Consider the following 20,181-nt stretch of genomic DNA (forward strand, 5'->3'; position numbering starts at 1 on the left):
ACTAGCACTATAGGGAAAAATATAAATTCATTTACATATAGATGGTTTCTGTATTATTCAAACTCTTTAAGAGTAAGTCTAAACATCAATAATATAAACAATTCCTTAATAGTATCTCCTTTCCAACTCAGAAACAGTTAAAACAGCAAACGAACCATTTCATATAAAGTAAAATTCAGTTCAGAAAATAAGTCCAATGACATTTCATAAATGATATCCTTCTCATTCTCATACCATCTAAAATTAACTCTGGGAGAGGAAAAAATACAGAAATATAGAAAACAATAAAAAGAAAAACCTGCTTCACCTAATTGATAATAAAAATATAAATATGAGAAAGATTTTTACCAGTCTCTACTGGGTATGATAATTAAAATGTACAATGCCAAGTCTCGACTAAAACATAATATATGAGAAAGAAACAGCCTGAGGAAGCTCACTGAGTAAACAAAACATTGTTAGGGCTGAACACAAACTGTATTGTTACACAGGCTTCTTTAGCATGATAAAGACAAATAACAAATTAAACGCTTTTCATTTTCTCTAGCTTGTAATAAGAAAATAGGTATGAGGAATTCGTTTTTAAATGCCATATACATAAATCAACTACACCATAACTAAAGAGTAAAAATGTCCTAAGAAGGTAAAAAAAAAAAAAAAAGAAAAGAAAAGAAAAAAAAAATCACAAGATCCCTTGGAGCTGGTGTTCTTCCCACTACAAGGTACTCACAGAGACTAAGGAAATTTTCTCTCAATAAGAGCTCTAAGGAGCTTGAGATATTTTACACTCAAAGATGCCAAGCCTGCACCGCTGGTTGCTGCTGGAGACAAAGAGAAAAGATGTAGAAAGCAATATTCTAATCAGGGGATTCCCAATAAATGAGAGTCTGCAAAGTCAACATTTAAATACCAACTCATCAGTGTTGCTTCAAAATAATGGCAGGTGCTCTTTTTTTTCCCCTCCAAAACTTAACCAAAGATCTAGTTTTCTATCTGAAATACCAGCTGGTGAAAATAATTCTCAAAATACGAATTGCAGGAAATTAATTCAGTACCACTGATCTCTGTGTAAAAATGAATAAAATGATTTCAATAAAAGAAATAAAATTATCCCCACTTCTGAACTGTGAGAGCCACTACAATTTACTGGGCAAAATATAATGCACCACACCTAGTGACATCTTTCCATTACAGCTTATATTGCTATTTAAATTGGGGTGAAGTGGAGACAATTACCTTTCCAGGTGTGTACATCATAATTTCTCAAGTAGATAGTAATTTTTTGAAGAAAGTTGGTTAGAAGTTTCTTTGTATTTTTCTAATACTTTGCACACACGTAGATAGATACATATAGGATGCTCTGACCTATTACCTCTTTACGGAAAAAAGAAACCTCAGTAAACAGAACACAGAGAAATCAGGAAAAGAGACAGATATCAGCAAAACAACAATCAAGTAATCGGAGCGACTTAATTTCCTGTATTATATAGGCAAAAAACTGAAAAGACCTTAAAGCCAGTAGTCACTGCAGTGACCAAAACTTGGGAAGATATCTAAAAATCAGAAAGGTTATATAATACAAAGCAGTCTTGCCTCACTCAGAATTTTAATAGTCAGCCCTCTGTATCTGTGGATTCATTCAACCAGACAGACTATATTTGAGGGGAAATGTCACATTGTTATTAATGTGTTAGGCCCACAATGGTTGCTGGTTGCATCTGTACTGAATATATACAATCTTTTTTTCCCCACCATTATTCCCTAACAATACGGTATAACAACTATTTGCATAGCAATTACATTGTGTTAGGTATTGTAAGTAATCTTGAGATGATTTAAAATATACAGAAGGTTGGGCATAGGTCATATGCAAATACTATGCTATTTTATATAAGAGACTTGAGCATCATTGGATTTTGGTATCTGCAAGAGGCCCTAAAACCAGTCCCTGTGGATATTGAGGGACAACTATCTTTACTTAAATCTTAAACTGAAACACCAACATAAACTCTGACTCAGGACCTTCTATCTACCAGATATTTAACAAATATCTGCCAAAATGAACCATATCCTCCAATAAGTCAGCTCTGAGTCCTGGTCTCTAGAATCATGAAGACTAGTTAATCCTAAAACAAAGAAAAACAGGTTTTAGGTCTGCAGCTCAAGTTTGATAGTGATAGACAATCATTATTTTCTTCTATGTCACTATTTTCTTTAGGGCCTTTGGGACATTGAAATAATGTGGCAATAAACATTCCCTTTGTTGCTGCTCTATCTTGTGAAGTCTGCTTAAAGTATAAAGCAAAAAATAGCTAGACAGACCGACAGACATAGATATATGTGTGTATACACAAACACGTATATACACATGCATGTATCCACACATGCACATATGGAAACACACAAAAACACACATATACATGTACATATATACATATGCACATACATATACTAGAACCTGAGAAAGAAAATACCTACAAAAAAGGACTCCTGCTGGCTAACTGGGCTCAAATTTTAAAAACAAACAAAAAACAGAGCCTAGCAACCATTTCTAAACAGGAGCCTCTTACGCAAGCCATGCTTCAGGGAGAAACCTGCACAGACCTGCCTGTCTATATTGTGTTCCTGACATCTGAGCCAGCCCTTATAAAGGAGTTACTGGAATTATTTTTCTACCAATATGACAGAAACTTTCCCCATGCAATTGGAGCTATGTAGCTATATTCCATATTAGCATCTTCCCTGATGAATCAGAGTAGCTCCATTCTGACCAATCAAGGATAGTGCTCTTTGAACCAAACTGCTAAGACTTGGAGTCCTCATTTGCATGAGGACAGACCAATCAGGGACCAGGGGCAGGGACTTCTCTCTCTATACGTTACCTTCTCACTGACTCAGGGAGCACACTTCCCCTTCCAAAGAAAAGCAAAGACTGTGTTTCCCCAACTAGGGCTGAGACACTAAAGATGTCTCCCTGGAGCAGACTAGAACAGAGCTGTCTAGCAGGACAGGGGCCTGCCCCAGGGCCACCTCACAGCTGTGCTGTTCCACAACCATGCTGTTTCATCATCGAACAGTCATGTCATTCTCATAGCTGTGCTATATCACCATTGAGCTGTTTGTACCAAATAAAGTTTCCTTATTCAACATACCCCAATTTGGAGATTCCTGTTGGCAGTGAATTGGCACTAACAACCAATTGACTGACTGACTGACACACTCTTTCTCTCTCTCTCTATACACACACACACACACACACACACACACACATACACACACACATACATACACACACACATACACACGTGCATGTATGCATGGATAGATAGATTGAGAGATAGATAGATAGATAGATAGATAGATAGATAGATAGATAGATAGATAAACAAGTACCTCTCTTATAAAAACTTAAAATTCTGCATCTGAGAACCAAGTTCTCTCTGTTTGAAAAGAAAGAGAGGTGTGGGGGAAATAGAACAGTCTCTTTGGCAATTCTATCGATCAAGAAAATAAATATAAGTATATAATAGTTTTCAATGTATTGGCAAAATTAATAATTAGTTTTAAAAATTCCATCACTGGACAAACCATGTAGGAAATGATATTGATAAGAACAAACTCGATAGATTTTTTAAAAATAGGAATTAAGAAAGTATAAGTGATAACATTTCAAAATGCCAAAAAGACTCCTTCAATTCACACTCTTTTTCATACAATTCAATCATGGGAGGCAGGAGACTCTTGGCCTGTCTTTTTTATTGCCAATGACTTGGTAAACCAAACAATATTCACATGATACATAAAAAAGGAAGTTAAATTTTCATATCCCAGTACAGGAAGAACATGCCCTGGTTTGTTTTGTTTTGTTTTATGATTAAAATTAAAATAGCTGATATCAAGAGAAAAAAAGAAGGCTCAGAATTAAGCCCAGGATAGAAAAATTCCTTTCTAGTAGCATTTCCAAATTCTGACAAAAAATCAAAGCCACAGTGTAATGTATTGGTGGCCAAGAAATTCTCTAGTAGCTTCAGGTCCTAAGGAGAACCTAAAAAGTAAAACTGAGCCCTTTCCACTGACCTGGATCTTGATGAATACTATGTCAGTGTACCCTTAAGAGAAACAAAACCACGAGGAGCGAATCTCTTCCCTTCTGCGCCAGGTAATAACCCTCCATTATTTGTTCTTATCATCCCCAAATTTAAAAAAATTGGAAAAAATAAATAAAAATTATAATCTGGGTTATTTTCAGAAAAATCTAGAGTAACTGGAACACACACACAGAGAGAGAGAGAGAGAGAGAGAGAGAGAGAGAGAGAGAGAGAGAGAGAGAGAGAAACTGATGACATTCTGAAAGCCCCAGGGCAAAATTCTGTAATAAAGCTGAAGTTCTTCACTAAGGAAGCTAACATGCTATTAACTCCAGCTGAATATTTGCCGGGAAAAATTCAAAAACTGAACAATGAAGCATGGAATTACTCTGACAAAATGCTAATCCCACATTTCCTAAACACTTTCAAACTTCCAGATGGAAAGAAGTTAACTGGAAGTTAATCTTCACCTACAGCTGGAATGCGGAAAGTGAGGTGGCCTTAAGATGCTTAAGAAAGAAAGCCTAGAGTGTTGTTTCCTTTTGATGTCCATAACTTCAGCCAGCTATTGACAGTAAAGCAGAAAACATGACACAGGATCAAATTGTGGCCCTCTATTAATTTCCAACAGGGTAGAAGGGAATACCAATTTTATCATACCACGGGAGCATAGCAATTACATCAGCCTAACACTCAACTTAAGAATAACATACAGTGTCAACTTCAGGTACCATTTCTACTTTCTAAATATGCAGATACTCCTCCAACGCTGCCCATCTTCTCCAGGACACAATCCCCCTAGCCAATGCCATTAAAGGGGACACAACACCACAGGAGGAAAGTTAGTACAAGGTAATCAACTGGGGTATAAAAGATATATACTGAAGTTTCCATCTGTATCTCTTTATTTTGGTTTCTGTTTTCTATGCTTGTAATATAGAAAACACATTGCTACTATTATATGTGTTATATGTGTAATATATTTCTAAATATTTATAATGGATGTGTGTTCCCCAATTTTCGGAATGATAGGGCAAACTGATAAAAAATAAAGGGTGGGGGAAGAATAACTTCTCCAGCATACAGACAGGCCTACTCTAAATATTTGTATCTGCTCAAGGTAATTAATGTAAAATATGGTTGTAATCAGAATTCTAATCATCTTTGTGCATCACATTAAAAAATTTGCAGAGAGTAGTTAAAAATCTGATCTCATTTTTATTTACCACAACCCTATAACATTACAAGTGGCTAGGGGTGCAATCTCAGTTTTAATGGCAGAGGAAACCAAGAATTGGGAAGAACCATCTAGGCTGACTGCTGTGTCAGTCTTCTTTCTCAGCCTTCTCCTCCACTCCTTCATTTCATTTGCTGCACAGGTCTGCAGCTTTGAGACAAAATCATCTCCTTGAGGATCGATCCTTCAAGTGGTGGGAAAAACCAACAAGAGAGACTCCTCATGAAATGACAACTTGGTAGGGAGCCCTTTCCCTCTGGATTTTCACAACATAACCATTCTTCCAACCAGATTAAAAATCCTAAATGTCAGTCTCTCACTTGGAAGTATGTGAACTTAAGTAGAGAGAAAAATCAATGACCTACTAAAGCAAAATGCACAATTGGAATTCCTACTCACATTTCTATGAAGGAGAAGGTCTGTCTCCATTTATCCCCTTCTTGTTTGTATTTGAAAGAAAGACAAAGCTGAGGGACAAGAGGCAAACGAGCATCTTTAAGCTGGCCTTAGGGCCACTCTGAGTGCTGAGTGTGTGTCTGCCCTCTCCCTCTTTCTCTCCCTCCTCCCTCCACCTTTCTCTCTCTCTCTCTCTCTCTCTCTCTCTCTCTCTCTCTCTCTCTCTCTCTCTCTCACACACACACACACACACACACACACACACTCATACACACACCTTTTGGTAGACAGAGCTACCAAAAAATTACTTAAAATCTGAAATCCTGCCCAACAACAAGAAAATAGATTTATCCTCTAATGCCATGAATTGCTCTAAGGACTTTTTTTAAATGACCTACCTTACTTCTTTTTTAGAGCCTATTAATTTTCTCCCAAATTGAGAAGTTATTCAAAGCCATTTAGCATCCAAGCTCATTTACCCTTAATTGAAGCATTTTTAATCAAAAATTCTAATGTACCCTATTTTCATTGTAAAAGAAACTACATAAACAAGTTTATCAAGCTAAGTAGCCTTTCAACAAGAGATTTATTATGCTCATGAAAGACCAAATGAAAGAATTTTCCCCCCATAAACTCCGCATACTCTTTCTATGCAAAAAAGAACATTCAATAATTTTTGTTAATTTCATTGCAATAAATATGTCACACTATCAAAATTAGGAATAATGAAGCTACTCAGAATTAACTCGAAATTATTGTGTATCACATAAACCTTGAATCCTGACTTTAAAACAGCCGTCTACATTGTACTTAGTCTTGAAAGGGTAGAGCATATCAATGTCCACAGAACACAAATTTTTTTCTATTGTCCTCTTTTCAGAGACAACATGGTTCAGTGACTAGGTTCTCAGAAGTTGTGTTTAAAAAAGTGGCCTTGTAAGCAGCTCTCCAAAATGGTCAAGTGTGAGGTCTTTGTCTTACAGTGGCTTCAGTTAAGACTCCTATAAGCTAAGAATGGCAGAAGGCAGTATTGGTCTAAGAGGTCTGTAATGAATTCCTGATTCTTCCATCAGCCAGACACCAGGAGGGCCCACAGAACTCTCAGCTGAAATACAGATATGACGTCTAGCAAATAAAGCGAGTAATAAATTCCGGATCCTTTAGTGACCAAGATCAAACACATGTTATGCATGAGGTTCACAGAACTGTTTGTGTGTTCGATCAGTTTTATCAAACAGTAGATAACAATATTGTAACTATTCCCTTAACTTAGGGTCATTTAACCTGTCTTCACTTTTTCAGCACTCCTATCCAATGTTCACAGTTCACATGTAACGTGAAAGCTAAGATGATCTATTTTGTAGGGCCCCAAGAATAAGGATCAAAGCAGTGTCCTAAAGAATATCCAACCATCATTAAGAAGCATTAAAGCCAAAAATTCAGTTCTTCAATATACTTGTTTACAACATTAATGATTCGATTGCCACGTATCTCTACATAAAGAGAAATGTTAAGAGGCTTTTCTCTGGGAATGGGGGTCTCATAGCAGTTGTATAAGACCACCAATGTGGTCTTTGGAGAGGGCCCAGCTTTCTAAAGCACACAGTTGTAAACAGCAACTGGTTGAAGGCCTAATTAGCATTAAACAGGCCTCAGGAATGAACAGCAAGATGACAAGGGTCACTAAACTAAAGAAGAGATCAAGCTACCAAGTCCAACACGACAATGCCCAAGGTACCCATGCAAATTAGGGAAGCAGCCCAGATATGCAGGGGATGAGCAGCCCCACTAAAACCTCTTACCCTCCCCTCGCATTCCTCTCTGGAGGGGAAAAAGAAAAGAAAAGAAAACCAAATGGCCCACTTCTTTAGTGCAGTGTGATACATAATTAGTAATCACTTCTGTCCTGGAGAAACAACAAATAAAATGCATCCCACTGGCAACCAAGAAGAATTACAGAATATAATTAGCATCTTTGTTAAGATGGGCAGTAGTTTGCTCCCACAACATCCCAGTATTTCAAAGAGAAAATCTGTACAACCAACTGCCATTTGTTGATTTTTTTCTGTTGAAAAAAATAATAAAGAACAAATTCCACACACAAACTCTATTCAAATGTGACAAAGAACCCCTTTCTCAAAAGGTACTATAGGACTGTTGGTTTTTCCACTCTCCTAGCAATAAAAACCTTTCACTATTCAAATTACTGCAAGATAACTGCAAAAATTTAATTTGAAAAAGTTTGAGAGAGAGATTTTCAGCATTTGGAACTCTATTAACTTTGATCATCAACTGCAAGCCTCTGCAGTTTTGATTTTTTTTTTTTTTTAATCTTCCTTTTGTTCGTATCCAACTTGGGAAATTTTCACCTACTCTGAATGAGAATAGACTTTGTATCAGCAATCAAGTTACTTAAGGTCAGAAAATATTTATAATTGCAAAGGCAAGTTTTTTTCCAAAGAAACTCGAAAAGAAACAAGTTTAGAAAACTCAAAATAAAATCCAATGTTCATTATTCTAGCCCTACTTTCTAAAATAGAAAGTTGTCTTTGTAACAAAAAGAAACAATCCTATTAAGAAACTTCCTCCAACTAGAATGCAACTTAAAAACAAGTGTTTGAAGCCAAAAAGTCCATTAAGTCTACTTGAAAAAAATTTTTAAACCTTTTTATATGTTGAGAAATCAATAAGAAAAGGAAGATAAGACCAAACATTTAAATACATAAGTATATTTTATGTTCCATGCATTCTTTAAGACTTATCTCTGAGAACATAAATACATTTTTATCACAAAACTGAAAATATTTGTTCAAATTTATCATGGAACAAACAATATATTTTTGTTTATATTTCTAGGAAACTTTTTAAAAGCACATTTCCTAATCTCAGGGTGAAAACTAACAATGTGAACTACTTTTACATGATGCAACTTAGGTCTTTCATATATTTATATCATAAGGCATCACCATAAAATTTAAAATATATATCATGTATTCACAACGATATCTGCAAAATATAAACATTCAATAAAAGAGGTGCTGATTGCTGTGAAAAAGCAGCACTGAGTATGATATTTTAGGGAAATTATCTCAAAGCCTCCTACTCTGTATTTCTCACAAAGGAAAAATGGAATGAAGTGTTTTACTGCTCTTTGAAGCTGGAGAAAACTATTTTTCTTCAATGTTAGAATGGTCAGTTACACTTATTTGATTAATGAAAACGAGCGAAATATTTTCATTCACTCTGATTATCAAGACAGACAACCAAGCAGATGTTTTAGATTAAATACTTAAGGTAAAGGTTTCAAAAGCAGATGTTGGCAAAAAGCTTACACAGCTGATCCTTGACCAACATGGGCTTTAACCGCAAAGGTACACTTATGGGCAGATCTTTTTTGGTATATACTGTACATTTTCTCTTCCTTATGATTTTCTTAACATTTTCTTTTCTCTAGCTTACTTTATTATAAGAATACAGTACGTAACTCATATAACATACAAAATATGTGTTAATCGACTATTGATGTTACTGCTAAGGCTTCTGGTCAACGAATAGGCTATCAGCAGTTAAGTTTTTGGGGAGTCAAAAGCTATAAGTAGATTTTAACTGTAAGGGTCCCCTGATCTTTGCAGTGACCAAGGGCTAACTGTATTGTGCTGTGCTCAATTCATTAACAATCTTACAGTGGGTATGGATGTGTTAAAAAGCAAAGAAAAAAGACTGAGAAGATAATTAGTAAAAATAATCTTTCCTGTAATTAATTACATATCTATGTACAGAAAAAAAACCTCAAAACATCCATCTTTAAAGGAGTAACTCCTATTCCAGAAGTAGAAACCTCATCAATGAGACTCCATTAATGTTAGAATTATAACATGTAATGTAAGAACATGGCTGTTTTGTTTAATTGCTCTGCTAAATAAATTCCTATAAGATCTCATCTATTAACACATCTTTACTATTCTTGATCACAGTACAACTAGCATCTGCTAGTATACACTCTCTGAATAACAGAGATATTAATCATAAGCTTATCCTGGTAGGTTTTACAATGTACAGCTGTGCCCTGAATACCAAGTCTCTAAATAAAGAATAAATGTGAGTAACATATGAAAGGCTTATCTTATTGTTAGAGGAGGCAGGAAGGTGAGAAACCCACGAGGCACAGACTTGGTCATCATGAGTCCTGATAGGTCTTAGAGGAACTCAAAACCCACAACATCCTGACCCAGAGACACAGGTAGTTTTTCCATAAAGATGCATGTGTAGATCAGACCCTGCTCACCTTTGACCTAATTCTTTCCTCATTATATAGCTATTATAAGATTATAATAAATTAGCATTGTGGTTAAGGCTGTACCCATCATACATCTGACACCATTAATGTTTCAAAAAACCCAAACAAGACCAATAAAAAGGGTGTTCCCCTGATTCCAAGAAAAACTACTTTCTTTCTACGTAGAGCCCACTCAAGATCATGAGTAGTCCACCTGTTGGTTAGATCAATAGATAAAACCCCGAACCCCACAACAAGGTGGGGCAGCTACCTCTGAGTTTGCCTGCTCTCTGGTCTGAGAGTGCACTTCCGCTTTGAAAAGTGTATTTTGCTTCCAACAAACTTGAGCTGTTGTTTCATTGCCTTTGCCGTCTGTCCATAAATTCTTTCCCATATCATTGATAAGAACCTAGTTACCTGTCAAGTAACAATACAAAACATTCTTATTTGCTATGTTCTATAAGTGACCACATTAAATTAATCTATTTAACAGTTCCTATTTGATATTTGACATCTCATTCCCAAATCTTTCGGTATCTCCCCATTGGGATGGTTACAATAAGCCCATCAGCATCTGACCTTTGACAACCTTTTGCACTTCAGCTCCCATCAATACCAACATCATCATCTAGCTCTGTCACCATTTCAAACTTCCTTACACTTTCTACCTTGCCATGACGTTAGGATTCTTTGCCTTTGCTCAGGTATGCTCTCTGTCTGGAATGTCCTTCTTAGCCACATTGTTTGCTCAGAGAGCTATTCAGCCTTGAAGTGTCAAGCTGTGCAAAAATTCTTAATTGAATGATAACCACAATAAAAGCAACTCTCCAGTTTAATACTTAGGAAGCCTTACTTCAAGCTTCTTCAGAAAAATTAAGCTAAAGAAGAAAGATTATGGATAGATCTAGAATACTCAAGATTTAATAATGGGCCCAACACAGTTCTCTAGGTATGGCTGGGGGATGATGAAACATTGTAAGATATAATCTTTGCTCTTAAGCTATATAGACTATTGTTAGGGTGGTAAGACTATTGTATGTAAATTAATTGGTGGACACAAACAAAATCTGACCCAAAACAAGAGACTAGAATAATAATGATGAAGATTTATATAGTATTTTATAATTTATAAAGTCGTTTCCATTTATTACCAAATTTAATCCTTGTTTCTGGGTGAAGAAGTGATTTATATTATACCCAACTTATCAAAAATAAAATTGAGTCCCAGGTTATACAATTCTTCATAATGATGGATCTGGGACATGATTCTAGGACATTACTATAACTCATTATCACTTCACTCTGTCCAACATGGTACAACCCTCAGAGAAGAAGGCGGCTTGATAATAAGCTTTGAAGAATGTGAAATTCTGGATAGAAAGAAAGGGAGGAAACAATTAAGTTTTTCCATTAAAAAACAATGGAAGCAGTATGAACATCAACAATTTGAGAGACAGTGAAGATCTGGATGTTCAAGAGCAAAACATTCAGCTGGGGTGGGAAATGGACCCAGTATGTAAAAAGATGTAAATCCAAGAAAAAGCATTTGGAATAAGATAGTATATAAAAGTCTGCAATTGGCAGTTTGAGAGTAAGGCAACATCAGACTTAAAGAACTTAAAGACATTTTAAGTAATACTCTACAGAACATTTTATTGGAAAAAACTCAGTGGGATTCAACATTAGATTAACAGTTTAGCAGCTGGAGAAACTTGGACTTGGGCACATAGAAGCATGAAACATTCTGAATTCCTTTGTAAAGATTGCCACGAAACAAAAGTAAATGCATCTCCTGTTAGAAAATACACAGTATGGAAAGAAGAAATAATTCTTAGTATATTTCACTTTGATTTCTTTGTTTCACTGCCTTGCTGTATCAACAGAAATGTTATAAACAGAAAAAGTTATTTAACCTACTTCAATAACCAATTGGGTCGTGTACCAATTGTCACAAATAAAAGAATCATAAATGCCCTTTTCCCCAGGAAAATCCAAGTTCGTAAGTGTTGTTCTGCTGTAGTTATTTCTTTCACACTCAAAAGTGTTTTAGCTTGGACAATAACTGATAAAGTTATTCTAGCTATAACATATACAATGAACATAGCAATTTCAAGGCTGTGACCAGAGATGTGCTATTACACGACCCCAAGGGATACCATTCACACTGAACTCTATGAATGTGGCAGCCCCTAGAGTTGTGTAACTCAAAGAAACGGGATCCTGGAGATCAAAGTGTGTTAGCTGGCTCCTGATTTCAGGGCAGTTTAGAGTATACTTTCTAAAGCTTATTTAACATGACACACATTTGTCCAGCAGATTTTAGTGTAAATCTCCAGCAGGAAATGAACAGAAATTAAAGGTATAGGTGATCCCAAATGCAGCACATACCCAGAGTGGAAACAGGATGCTGTGCTACCACTCCCTGGGGGAAAGTTATAATACCACACCATCTGGTAATGCCCAGGAATCATCAGGAAGGCCTTCACTGGCATTTTCCTCTCCTTGTTCCATCCTATATTATGTTTAGCATATATATGTTTGTTTTAAAAAAGATCTAAACAAATGCACTGCTGAAAATGCTAATACTGTTAGATAAGACAGGGGTTCTTACTAAATGCTATTCTTTCTATTAAAATGTAGAACAATATTTTGCAGATGCAGCTGTAAATAGGATGAGCTTGATAAGAACCAAACCAGATAAGTGTAGCCAACTGCAAAGAAATCAACATGTAATTAACTGAATAATTTATAGAAGCAATGGCTAAGTCTCCCAGTACAGAGACCAAGCTTTAGATGTGAATCCTGTCTCCTTTATTTGCTGCAAGTAAATAACACTACCTAAAGACAGGCAGGTATCGTTTCTGAATAGAATACCTTTTGAGTTCTGTAACAACATGAATAAGCTAAGACATTCCTAACATACATTAGCTAATATTGATATTTATGTATGTATCACTGGAAGGTCAATAAAAGTTGGTTCGATTTACATATACAGCCTTGACTTTCTTGGTAAAACCAGAAATTGGAATTTATATAAATACAGACAGACAATCCATTGCTGGTGCTTCCTCAATTATGTTTCCTCTTAAAGGGAAAGAACACAGTTCTCTCAAAAAATGAAAATCTGCCAAGCCCTGAACTGGAGACTAAAGAAACTAAAAGATTATAAATATGTCAGAGAAAAAGCAAACAAGCTTAAAAGGAAAATGACCTGAATTTTGCCTCCTTTCACAAGATACGACTTGGTACATTTACATTCTCTACCACAGTGCTATTGAAAAAGGAAGAAATATGAGCATCATTATATATCACAGGCTTTTATTGCTACTAGAGACTAAGGCTGGCCTCAAGCAGAACATTTTTATTCTCCAGTAAAAACATTTTTCTTTCTGAGATTTTAAAAAATTTCAGTGACCATTATTAGTTATCTAGAACTCCACATACTTCACGAGGCCTAAAATCAGCCAGTTATTTTACATGTCCTCTCTTAACTTTCATTTGCATCCTTCACATATTTACTCTCACCCATGGCTCCTGAGTATAGGAATCCTGCTTCGATCTGTATTCAATGCAGGCCCTTCAAAATAGTCAGCCTCTATTTTCATTTTTCTCTTGTGGTTAAATTAAGATTTTTGTTTTTATTAGTAGCAAAATAAACCCCAAAATCAAATCCTGATTACTAATGGCATTTTGATGTCAGTCTTACTAATGGCAAGATTCATAATTTATTTTAAAGTTGAATGGAAATCAAGGAGTTTACTTGTGGCAGCAGCAATGTCATCTCTAATATATTCTCCCCTTATTCCTTTAGAGGAGAACACTCATTTTGGGCCAAGATCATGACAATTTGAAAGCTATTTTTCAGCCTCCCAGCTAGCTAGCTGTGGTCACATGATCAAAATCCAGCAAATGGAACCCACTAACAGTGGTAGGGATAACTTCCAGGTCTTGCCCTGGAAGGAAAGTGGGTGCCATCTACTTCCTTCTCCCAGCACTGTCGAGAATGAAGACATGCTGGAAGGCATGGCAGCCATCTAAAACATGAGATGAGATGAAAGCCACAACTTTAAGGAGTTATATAAACACTAGACAGAAATTTTTGTGAGAGAAAAATAAATTTCTATCACATTGAGGCCAATGTCATTTTGAAATTTGTTGTTTTATAGCAGCATCAACCTATAAATTGATGAATAAGTCAATTTCTTCCCTTCATTTCTCTTCACTGGTCTTCATTTCTTAGATAAAATAATAGCAGAAGAAGGTAAAGATATCCTGGATGAAAGGGGTACTCTTCCTAACCATTGGTAGGGCAATATCAATTTTAAAAAACATGTGTAATTCTTACATTTTGTAAAAAATACATTTGCATAGCTTATACCACAACAATGGCTTACTCTTTGCATTCTGGCACACACACACACAAAAATCTTGCCTAAAATTCTAATCCCTGAAACTGTAAAAAAAAAAAAAAAAAGAGGTAACATCTATTTTAAGAAAACAGGGTGAGATGGGGAAAGGAAAGTCTCCAGAGGTTACTTTAGAACTCAAGTTTTAATATCCTGGCTAAAGAAATGTTCCTCCTCATTTTGCTGTACATAAATTACATGCTAGATAAATTTTCTTTAGTCCTCAGGACATAAACCACTATGTAAAAAACTCCAAAACTCCAAACAGTATTAATTATTTATCACAAATCAACAGATATTTTATCACAAACTGCAATATGATCAAAAGAACATTAGGTTGAGCAGAGACATATCATTGTCAAACTTATGACTGTCTATAATTCAAAACAAGACTCTAAAACTGCCAAAAAGACATAGAAACTGGTAGTCTCTGGTGACAACCAATATAACTAACTCAGGAATAACCGTAACGATGAGAGCAGGGAGAGAGTTTAGATGCAGCAAAGCTACGTATAACATTTTCACTTGGGCTCAATTTTCCCATAAAAATCAACATAGCATATAAATCATATGAAGAGAAACTATAAACTATGTATACATCAAAATTCCAAACTGCATTTAAAAACAAACAAAATACTTTTTTTTCAAACCTTTGGTCAATTACACACACACACACACACACACACACACACACACACACACACACAATTTTCTAAAGTAATTAGTAATTATCCTGTCTCTTTCTTTTATACCTAGGCAAAACATGTCTCTGCCTACCCCAACACTGGTTTTCCATTTTGTACCAACAGCTAAATAATTCCACAAATCATTAACAAAAACAAGGAACCAATATAAAATTTGAATAGTTGTAAAATTCCAGAATTTCTGAGGAAATTAGCACTATTTGGCTTAGGTTTTGATTTCAGGAGGAAAAATAATTAAATTTACTGAGAAAGGGTAAGATGGAGAGATAGAAAGTACTCTAAGCTAACTATTCACTATACACCCTAACAGAAGCCAAAATTTTTCTATCTCCTGCTATAATGCAAATTACTTCCTATGTCTACCATCAGAAGAAAGAAATGTGGGAACTTCCTGCAATGATGGAAATGTTCTGCACAGAACAGTTATAAATCAAGAGAGTTTATTGAGCTTTGGAAATGTGGCTAGTGCGCAAGAGCGGTGAATTCCTCATTTTAATTAATTTTAATTGTCACTTGTGACTAGCAGCTATCATATTAGATAACACAGATCTAGATGTTGCTCTATTTCCACCATCTTTTGAGTCTTCACTAAAATGCTATCTCCTCTATGAAACATTTCCATATTTCATAGCCTAGAGGTTAGATTTACCTCTTTTCTCTGGTATGCCGTAGTGATTTAATGATACATAGAATAATTCCATGGGGTTAGGTCAGCATATAAGGGAAAATTAATTTAATCAAAATTACTCTTAAGATTACCTTATAAAAAATACCAGTAATTCCTAAGTCAAATCAAGATAGTTTTTTTACCAAATTGGAAACAAATTCCTGTTTATTCAGTTAAACAGCAAATACAATAACAGAGATGGCTGTTATGTTAAGAAAAATTCACATCTAAATCTCCTTCTGACAGCAGAAGGAGAGGAACAAGATAAATGAGACCAATAGCAGGAATAGAAGATTCACTTGCAACCATATCACACTTATTCTGGTGAAAACATGGATGTGGTATAAGTGGAACCCATGCAACCGCACTTCTTTTTCTTTCCTTCTCTACTATTCTCCTCTCTCAACTTACCTACCTTTCTTCTTTAACTACCCACTTCCTTTCTGTCCATCTTCTGTCTTCTGTAACCATACTAAATATTTCAATTCATGTAAAATAAATGTAGGTATGATTAAATTCCATTAAAGCAGCACTTATTACTTTCTATTGTTCATTAGTTATTTATGCCTAACCTCTCTATCTTACTCAATTATTTACCACTGTCTTACGCATATGTTGATACATTTTGTACCATTGTCAAATGCAAAAATACTGCATTTAAGCGACACCATTATTTGTTCTCATTTATAGAAAGATTAAGAACTGGTTTGAAAGCAAGGGTACCAAACTCAAAAGCCTTTGGTAGCTAAGCAGATTCAAAAAAAAAAAAAAAGTATCCTGTCTCAAGTGTGACAGCCACCACTCAGTTCCCACTGGTGATGCCACCTGCAGGTAAATACGGGACCAGAATTGCCAGCTCTTTCAAGTTTTCAATGAAAGCCAGAAACTCAGGTGTTTATTTAAAACCCTATTCATAAATGTTTAACTTATTCATTTAAAAAAAAAAAAAAAAGGTACTGAATGTATCAGAGACATGTCTTCTGGCAAGATCCTGCAGGCCACGGATTTCTGATTTCTGCCCGAAGGGATAATGCTCTAGGCATTTCTTGCATTCAGCTATTCTTTACTGTGTACCCAGGTAGGAATGCTTTGATGGACGTGACATTTAAACTACTTGCTCTGGGATAACTTATAATAGAGTAAATATATAATACAAAGAAAATCAAAACTACAGAGAGATGGGCTCATTTTGATTAAGTGCTTAGGGCAAATCAATCAATCCTTTAGTTTTGCTTATACAAATGAAAAAATACCTCAAGGAAAGGCTCAGGGGTGGTTATTTTAGAGGTCAGTGGCTGTGTTTATTTACCTTGCTTTGAGAATTAACACACCCTTTTTGCAGGCTAGACTCTACAGAAGAACAATATTGAACCCTCAAACAGAAATATTCTGAACTAAAATAGAGAATTCAGTTCTTCCAACATTCTGTAATAAATCCCTAAATCTCTCAGATACCCATATAAACAATGGGCCAGGAGCTACTAGAAGCAAATCAATTCATCAAATGCATATGTTTAAGAAATTTAATTGCCTAACCATTTACTACTGTCATATTACATTAAATGGGATACTAAATTTCACACTGGAAGGTTTATTATTTCCTAGGCAAACTCAAGTAAAAGTCACAATTTGACTTGTAGTCATGCATTTTATTAAGGGTATAATAATAAATTACCCAAAGATACTTAAATTCTAGTAGGATTCACATCCACACACGAAATTAAATTCTAGTAGAATTTTATACTTAGGGTAAGATATATAATTTTCAATAAAAAGTCAGAATATAGGTATCTGGGTTCTTCAGATTTTGAGAGAACTATATTAAAAGAAAACAAAACTCAGATAGCCAAATATTCTATCATTTCTAACTTTTATGCTCCAGAAATATCCAGGGAAAATGATGACGTGAACATAAGCAACTTCTAGGTCATGGTCCTAATCACTCAGTAGTTGGCACTTAACCTCAACGTCTCATGTTACTATTAGAGTAATACTGCCAGACTCTCATGGCACCTTCACTGGTCCTCCTAAGAGAAAGGGAGACCCTCTGGATGAGTGACCTGGGGACTGAGCTGTAGTCTACCTGCTTGCAGAGATCGTGTATTTGGGAATGCTCTCAGGACACATTGCAGCTAAGCAGACTCTGTACTTGGAAGAGAAGCTCCCTGATTACCCAGGCTGCTTGTGGCTGAGTATGGAAATCTACTTAAGGAAAAAGTATTAGTACTCCCAATTGTCACAATCTATGCCATCTTTAAAACAGCTTTCTCAATAAATGAGCAGAGGATAATCTCCATCTGATTCCTTTACTCTCTCTCACTTGGTTCTGATCCTAGACACACACAAAATAACAATAGGCTCACAGAACCTCAACTGTAATCACCAACATACAACTGTAGAAAATCCTGCATCAACACCATGAACTAAGGAAAAACACCAATCAAGATGCCAGAAACTAAGGAACTTCCTGGATATACTGCACATGGAACCTAATTAAAAAGACATTAAGGACTTATAAAAACACCACAACACCAGAAAACTACACAGTATTGGAGGAAGTAAACAAAGCATGTTTGGCAGAATTCCACTAATGCATCTTAATTTGCAGGGCTGGGAGCTGAAAGTGTAGGCAAGCCATGGGAGATGGGGCACACGCTATTTAGTGTAACTCAGAGCAGCTGTGCTAGAAGGCCCACACAGGCTCTACAACATACACAAAAAAAAAGTGTGCTGGAGTCTTCTTCTCTAAAAAGCTGACATACCAGAAAGGGGTTCAGACACCGCCGTAGCACAAATCTGGTGCCGAAGTCAAAACAAAAACACTGACACTTAGAGTGAATTCTAGCACTACAGATAGTTAAAGGGCAGAGGGGAAAGACAGTAGATACAAAACTCTTCTGCTGGACTTTGTAGAGCACCATCTTCTTTTCTGCTTCCCCCTTTAACCTCTAGAACCTTACACATATAGCGCTGAATTTTATCAACTAGCACTCCAGCACAAGTATATACACATATAAATGTGTATGTATATGAAATAACTTTAATATATATAATAATATGAAGAAAAACTTATTTTTGAAAAAGAATTATTTCAGAAAACATTATTAAAGCACCATTTTATGCTTGATACAGCATAAGAAAACATGGCCTCTATGAAACAAGAGATTCTAGAGAACAGAATGAGATTTTTATAAAGATCAGGAAAGCATCAGCTAAGGAAGGAGCAGGACAGAAAGATACTGGAGTTTCTTTAAGAACTAGTTTATCGAAACTGAAAATTCAATAGCAAAATTTAAATCGTCATACAAAGACATAAATAGTAGAATCAATCAGTAGAAAATAAACTTCCCCATTCCCCCCCCCCAAAAAAAAGGACAGAAAAAATCTGAGGAAAAAGGAAAATCTAGTTATGGAGTAAAAAAAATACAGAAACCAATCTATAGGTAACTTTACAAGTGGTATCTCTGAAGTGTAAGAATTTTTTTAAAAAATTCCTAAAAGCAAGACAGAAAAATTTAAAGACTATAAAAGAGAAGAATATCAAACTGGCTTCAAACTTTCCTAGAAGCCAAGTTAGCAATATTATAACTCAATAACACTCTCACAAGGTGTTCATGATTAAAAACAGAATACAGTGGCAGACATATAAGGGTCCTTATATATTTGTATGTAAAGACAATACGTATACACATACAGAGGCAACATAAAGATGAAATGAATAAGTAGCTGTTGTAAATGCTTTCATAAAAGAGAACATAAAAGGCTCAAGAAATTTCTAAAGAAAAAATATGAATCCATGAAAACATAAAAAGAAGCAATAATAATATGCCAAAAAGAAACAGAGAGAGAAGAGTAGTAAAAAGAAGTAAAACAGAGTAAATACTGTCAGTTTTAAAAGAACATATCGATGTATCTTTTTTACTAAAAAGTTAATCAATAAGAAAACATATGTTCATGTTCTTTAGAAACCTTAGGTAGCTTTATTGAAACTAAAAAAGATGCATTCCCCTCAAATAATTTAAAAAAACAAATCCACCAATAGCATCAAAATACATGAGAGAAAAAACTATAAATATTTCCATCAAGGCAAGATGTGTGACTTTTACTCTACACTTAAAGACAGTGTCTTACAATGAAAAGAGAAAAATACATGATATACACACACAGATAAACACAGATAGACTATAGTGAAAGGCAGAAGAGGGGAAGGAAGGAGACACATACATATATATACAATTTACTTTATGAACAAAGGTAAGGATGGTGACAAGAATGTCTACAAATGACATTGGAGCATTACTAAAATCTGTGGAATAAGCATTACAGCTAAGTTGTAAATGAAAAATCTGCAAATCCAACAGGTTTCATGTAGCAACAAATAAATTATTAAAAGTATATAATAAAAGA

At 35.3% G+C, this 20,181-nt stretch overlaps 1 protein-coding gene across 3 annotated transcripts in view; it reads right to left on the minus strand.

The window, feature by feature from the left end:
- The window catches only part of TMTC2 (transmembrane O-mannosyltransferase targeting cadherins 2), a 345,050-nt gene that overhangs the window by 261,978 nt on the left and 62,891 nt on the right, over positions 1-20,181 (minus strand). Inside the window, exon 1 of one of the 3 annotated variants that reach the window (XM_016143600.2) lies at positions 5,725-5,745. The exons of the other annotated variants lie outside the window; for them this stretch is intronic. The gene's annotated coding sequence lies outside the window, so the exon portion shown is untranslated. Of the gene's footprint in view, positions 1-5,724; positions 5,746-20,181 lie in introns of those variants that run through there. 3 annotated transcript variants of the gene reach the window in all.

This window comes from Rousettus aegyptiacus, unplaced genomic scaffold (genome assembly GCF_014176215.1).
Source record: "Rousettus aegyptiacus isolate mRouAeg1 unplaced genomic scaffold, mRouAeg1.p scaffold_m13_p_2, whole genome shotgun sequence".
In the NCBI taxonomy this organism is placed as follows: Eukaryota; Metazoa; Chordata; class Mammalia; order Chiroptera; family Pteropodidae; genus Rousettus; species Rousettus aegyptiacus.